We start from the raw sequence: 6,000 nt of genomic DNA, 5'->3' as shown, positions 1-6,000 counted from the left end.
ACCTCCAGATGTGAGTTGATTATTGATTATGAACTTAGCTGTATCTCAGGGGAGCCCTGGGCTGGGAGGCATTGATAGCTGTGACTCATAGCAACCTTAGATGATGGCCATAGCCGTGTAGTTCCTTTGCTCAAAGTCCAGATCAGTCTCCAGAACATGATACTAATTCCTCTTCTGTGTCTTCTCTGTTCTCTGCAGTGGGTTTGTCTTGAACAATGAGCCATTCACAGGCACCCAGGGAGCTACCCAGGACCAGGGAGATGACTGCAGGCCCTGCAGGCAGTTGGCCACACTCCAGTCTAGATATTCTTGGGAATGTGGAATTATTTGAATCAAAGGGAAATAAATCTTTTGCAAATGTTAATACAAATGACTGTGGGAAGGACTTGGTGCTAAAAGAGAAGCTGTGAATTCTTGGTGCCTACTGAGTTAGATTTTGGCAGGGAATAATACTAGGTTGCTATGGGAATGATGAAGACAAAATAATAGTCATATTTTAATGGTTGCTTTTACTGTGTCATCTTCAACTGCTCTAGGCTGAAAAAACTTGCTATTTGAATGGTTTTATTACTCTTACTTCATGTTTTGTTTCTTGTTCTCCTATATTTGAGCTTGCAAAATGTGTCTCTAAATAAGTTCATGAGTCCAGCTTACCACGTTTTCTTTGAGCCTAAAGGAATCAGCACATTTGATGTTGATCCCGTTGATTATATGCTTTCTGTGTCATAAGTTTAAATTAGAAAAGGGGTACCCTGGGGATCTGAAATTCCATGTACTTTTCGGATTGGATGGAGAAAGAAGGAGAGAGAAACTGTGCAGTGTGGGACAAAGGCCAGCTGACCTGGGCCAAGCCTCCCCTTTGACACTTCTCGCTGTGTCACTGGGCAGAGGTTAGTACACCTCTCTGACCTGGGTCTCTGCATTAGTCAAATGGGGCTAATTATATCACGACTCTGGTGTTGTGAGCTCCTTAGATGATATACATGAAATCTTAGTACAATGTCCACAAACACCTGGCAATTGTGATGCCAATTCCTTATTGTATACATAGCAGATATCACAGTTCAATCCTTTTCCTTTGAGCAAAGAGGTGGCCTCAGAATCCCTCTCAGCACAATGCTCCAGGTAGCCACTACCAACCCATCACCGTTGACATGTAATATTTACTGAAGCACAATCCTTGGGGCATGACTGACATTCAACAGATGATAGTTCTTTATTCTTACTATTCCTTTTTTTTGAGATGAAGTTTTGCTCTTGTTGCCCAGGCTGGAGTGCAGCGGCACGATCTCAGCTCCCTGCAACCTCTGCCTCCCGGGTTCAAGCAATTCTCCTGCCTTAGCCTCCCAAGTAGCTGGGATTACAGGTGCCCGCTGCCACATTGGCTAAATTTGTTTTTGTATTTTTAGTAGAGACAGGGTTTCACCATGTTGGCCAGGCTTGTTTCGAACTCCTGACCTCAAGCGATCTGCCCACCTTGGCCTCCCAAAGTGCTAGGATTACAGGCGTGAGCCACCACGCCCGGCCTATTCTTACTATTCTTGCTATTATTGTTGTAACAGGAGGCTGTAGATATGATAGCAGGAGATGCAGGTGGCTATTTTTTGCTTTTCCCCTTATAATTCAGCTGTCCTCTAGAATCAGCAGAATTAGGCACAGCTGACCACCTACCTGACTCGTGAATACTGCTCTCTTATCTTTGTCTGCCTCCTGGTACCCTCCTCTGCCTTCTTTGCTGCTTTCTCCTCATCTCAATGACCTGCAAATAATTGTGTACTTGGTCCTTCCTTGTCTTTTTTATCCACCCTCACTAGGTGATCTCATCTGGTCTCAGGGGTCTCGATATTATCCCTATGCATAAATCTCCATTGTGTTTCTAACTGCATTCTTGAGATATATCTCTAATAAAATGTGTCATTACTTGTATCAGTCAGTTCTGTTAATCGAATATCTAACAGGCATCTCCAGCCCAGCATTCGTGTTGAACTCCTGATTCATAACCCATGAGCACTCCTCTCCCCTCTGGCAACCCGAATCTACTCCAGCCTTCCTCTTTCTAGCAAAAGGCAATTCTGTCCAAGAGTTGCTCCGTATTATTCTGTTCTCAGACCACTATAAAGAAATACCTGAGACTGGTTAATTTATGAAGAAAAGAGGTTTAATTGGCTCATGGTTCTGCAGGCTATGCAGAAAGCATAGTGACTTCTGCTTCTGGGGAGGCCTCAGGAAACGTCCTATTATGTTGGAAGACAAAGGGGAAATCAGCACATCTTCCACAGCTGGAACCAGAGAAAGAAGGAGAGAGGGTGGGAAGTGCTACACACTTTCTTTTTCTTTCTTTCTTTTTTTTTTTGAGATGGAGTTTCACTCTTGTTGCCCAGGCTGGAATGCAATGGCACCATCTCAACTCACTTCAACTTCCGTCTCCCAGGTTCAAGCAATTCTCTTGCTTCAGCCTCCCAAGTAGCTGTGATTACAGGCACCCGTCACCATGCCTGGCTAATTTTGTATTTTTAGTAGAAATGGGGTTTCTCCATGTTGGTCAGGATGGTCTTGAACTCCCAACCTCAGGTGATCTGCCCGCCTCAGCCTCCCAAAGTGCTGGGATTACAGGTGTGAGCCACCATGCCCGGCCAGTGCTACATACTTTTTAATTTTTTTAATTTTTAAAATTTATTTATTTATTTATTTATTTATCTTTTTGAGATGGAGTCTCACTCTGTCGCCCAGGCTGGAGTGCAGTTGCGTGATCTCAGCTCACTGCAAGCTCCATCTCCCGGGTTCATGCCATTCTCCTGCCTCAGCCTCCCAAGTAGCTGGGACTGACTACAGGCGCCCGTCACTATGCCCGGCTAATTTTTTGTATTTTTAGCAGAGACAGGGTTTCACTGTGTTAGCCAGGATGGTCTCGATCTCCTGACCTCGTGATCCGCCCACCTCAACCTCCCAAAGTGCTGGGATTATAGGTGTGAGCCACTGTGCCCGGCCTCTACACACTTTTAAACAACCAGACGTCATGAGAACTCTACCACTATACAATACCAAAGGGGGGATGGTACTAAACCATTCATGAGAACTCTGCCTCATGATCCAATCACCTCCCACCCAGCCCTGCCTCCAACACTGGGGATTAAATTCAATGAGAGATTTGGGTGAGATCCAAACTATATCATTGCTGTAGTGTAAAACCTTGAAAGTCATTCTTGATTCTCTTTTCCTCATACTTCTAATCCACCAATAAATCCTGTCAACTCTACCTCCAGGAATCTTACTACTTCTCACCACTTCCACTGCTACCATCACTGGTCCAAGCCACTGTTATCCCTGGATTCTTGTAGTGGCCAACAATAGCTGCAGTTGTTTCTCAATACACAGGCAAATTGATTCTTTTAAATGGAAATCAGATCATGTCACTCCTGGGTTCCATAGTTTTTAATGCCTTTCCATCTCACTTTGAGAACAAGCTGAAGCCCTTGCAATGCCCTACAAGGCCCTACACAATTGGGCCTCAAGACAGCATCTCCTTCCACTGTCCCCTCGCTCACTCTGCTCCGGCCACCCTGGCCTTCTCGCTGTTCCAAGAATATGCCACTCCTACTTCAGGCCTTTCCTTTTGTTCCCCCTCTGCTTGGAAACGGCTTCCTCCAGATGTACACAACACTTGCTTCCTCATTTCTTTCAAGTCTGTTTATCAGTGAGTCCATCTTATATATGACACTAGCAACCACCCTTCTCTGCTGCTGCAGCCTGGTACCCACTCGCCTACTTCCTCACTTTCTTTTTCCCCATGGCCCATATCAACATCTGACATATTATGACTATACTTGTTTATTGCTTGTCTGTTTCTTGCACTAGATATGAGATCCAAGAGTACAGGAACTTTGTTCCCTGCTGCATCTCCATCACCTAGAAAGTACCGGACACGTGGTAGGCATTCACATTTTGTCAGACTATTAAGTGAATGAAATGAATGGCTCAGCATAATCACTGCTAAGAACAAGAGCTCTTGCAAAGCCTCTGTAATCACAAGGAAAAATATTTGTGTTTACTAAAGTCTTTCAGTACCTTAATTTGTTTGCTTTTAATATGGAAAAACTCTGAACTCTTCTAGTTGATTTCCTTGGGGCTGACCAGCTTTGAGTGGTAATAAAACACAGACAGGTATTTAATATTGCCTGGATGTAGCTGGATGCAGTGGCTCATGCCTGTACTCCCAACACTTTGGGAGGCTGAGGCGGGCAGATCACTTGAGGTCAGGAGTTCGAGACCAGCGTGGCCAACATGGTGAAACCCCGTCTCTACTAAAAATACAAAAGTTAGCTGGGCATGGTGGTGCACGCCTGTAATCCCAGCTACTCAGGAGGCTGAGGCAGGAGAATCACTGGAACCTGGGAGGCAGAAGTTGTGGTGAGCTGAGATTGTGCACTCCAGCCTGAGCAACAGAGGGAGACTTGGTGCCTGAATTTCCATAAGGGATACTAATCTGGTTGGAAAGAAGATGTCGGTCTCTAAGCCGAATTAAGGTGGTTATTTGTATAAGAACATGAGAAAAACACCTACTACTCATTTTAAAGGATGAAAGAGTGATAAAGGCTGCCAATAGGATTTGGACAGGAAAGGAAGGTACTGAAGCTGTCTTCCTCAGAATCATAAACATATATGGGAGTTAGTCCTACTGAGTAACAGTGTGGACTCAAAGTAGTCACTGAAATTTCTTTGAACATCAGTTACCTCATCAGTGAACTGAGGGGCTTAGAATATATTATTTATAAGGTCAATTCCAACCCTGTTTTCTGGTGGTGAGATCAGATCTCAGATTCTCAGATATAACTTTCATTAAATTGGAAACTTCAGATCCAGTTTCTTTTTCTGCAAAATGAAAAGTTTGACTACAATGTACTCTAAGGTTTTTATTTATTTTTTAACAGGTCTAATATTCTTTGTTTTCATTGTGTTTTTGGAATTTTTTTTCCTCTGCATAATTGGCTCTGGTAAAATTTAACCTTTTTATTATGATTATTGGTTGCTTCTTTTGTTTGTTTCTTTGAGGCTGTGGTCACAAACACACACACACTGTGCCTTGAGACAGGGTGTGGAGCAGAGATACATCCTTGAGGTTTGTTTTATTCTCTAAACTTGACAGTAAGAGGACAGGAAATGGTCCATTGAGAAACTGGTGACCAAAAATTGCTGAAATTCTTCTTTAACTTCAGTTCCAGTCAATTCACACTGGAAACCGCAGTACTTTTAAACTGTGCGTTCCTAAGTCTCTGATTTCTCAGCCCTGTGGCTTGTTTTAGGGTCTCTAGGTGTATATTCAGTCAGATGAACCACTCAAACGGCCTGGTCACACCTGTGTCTTACCTTTGTGCCTCCATTTGTACAAGTACAAAGAAATGGAGGAAACAGAAATTTTGCTACCCCCTTTCAGTGGTAAGTTTGACATATCCTGATAAAAACCTTCACAAAGGGGACTGAATATTATTAATAGTTTTAAAAATAAAGACAAGAGATTTGTGTCTTACAGTTCTGGAGTCTGGGAAGTCCGAGGTTGAGGGTGCTGCATCTCTGAATGTTAATTTTTAACAAATGTGTTGGGGCTGGAGGGTTGGGGTGAGTTGGAATGGGGACAGGGCTCTTGAAAGATGCGTATCAAACCTGCAGTCCTTTCTAACAGACTTTTACAGGTAGGAGCTCTTTCTTTGAGAAAGACGCCCAGAGCTTGTCCTCTTCCCTTGAAAGCCATGGGCAATGAATGATAAAGTAGTTAGTCATCACAGAGCACGGGTGACTTAACTGCTCAAATCAATAAATATTCCCATTTCCATTGACTCATTTAATGGGAAAAGAAGATCACATGTCAAGAAAGAGGGAGGGGATGGAGGAAAGGAGGGAATGAGTGAGACAGGAATTTTGAAATGTATTACAATGTGTTTTTTCTAACATTTTAGTATGAAGATTCCCAAATTACAGGAAAGTTGAAGGAATTAAACAGTGTAC

This window comes from Macaca mulatta, chromosome 6, assembly GCF_049350105.2.
Source record: "Macaca mulatta isolate MMU2019108-1 chromosome 6, T2T-MMU8v2.0, whole genome shotgun sequence".
In the NCBI taxonomy this organism is placed as follows: Eukaryota; Metazoa; Chordata; class Mammalia; order Primates; family Cercopithecidae; genus Macaca; species Macaca mulatta.
This window is presented reverse-complemented; position numbering follows the sequence as displayed.